The 466-nt window shown below is 64.6% G+C and overlaps 1 protein-coding gene across 1 annotated transcript in view; it reads left to right on the forward strand.

The window, feature by feature from the left end:
- The window catches only part of MAP3K12 (mitogen-activated protein kinase kinase kinase 12), a 20,696-nt gene that overhangs the window by 785 nt on the left and 19,445 nt on the right, over positions 1–466 (forward strand). The gene's annotated exons all lie outside the window — the stretch shown is intronic.

Here is a 466-nt window from a genome sequence, read left to right on the forward strand (position 1 = left end):
GCGTTGGTGAGTGTCTGGGGGGGCAGGCTGTGGTTTGGGGGCCGGGCGTGGAGCCCACAGCTAGAGGGGCTCCAGGTGGCATGTGGGGGGCGCGGGGTGTGTGCAGGCCTTGCAGTGCAGTGGGAGGGCATGGGCAGCAGGTGCCCGGCTGGTACCTGGCGTAACCTGCCCCCCCCCCACGTGTGGCTCCCTCCCCTCCCTGGCTTGTTACTCATCGTCTGAGCTGGTTATTTTGGGAGCATGGGTACCTGGCTGCAGAGAAGTGTGTGTGTGTGTGTGTGTGTGTGTGTGTGTGTGTGTGTGTGTGTGTGTGAAAGGGACCCTTGGGGCTGCTCTAAATACCCTGGCTTGCCCCCCCCCGAAAGTCCCCATCTTGGCCAAGCTGGACAGGGCAGCTGGCACCCCCCAGCTAATGACAATGAGGGCAGATCCAGCCCCCCCCCCCCAACCCCAGGGGAGCTCTGCC

The sequence above is a fragment of the Gavialis gangeticus genome, unplaced genomic scaffold (genome assembly GCF_001723915.1).
Source record: "Gavialis gangeticus isolate Ggan-Ray unplaced genomic scaffold, GavGan_comp1, whole genome shotgun sequence".
NCBI classification, from domain to species: Eukaryota; Metazoa; Chordata; order Crocodylia; family Gavialidae; genus Gavialis; species Gavialis gangeticus.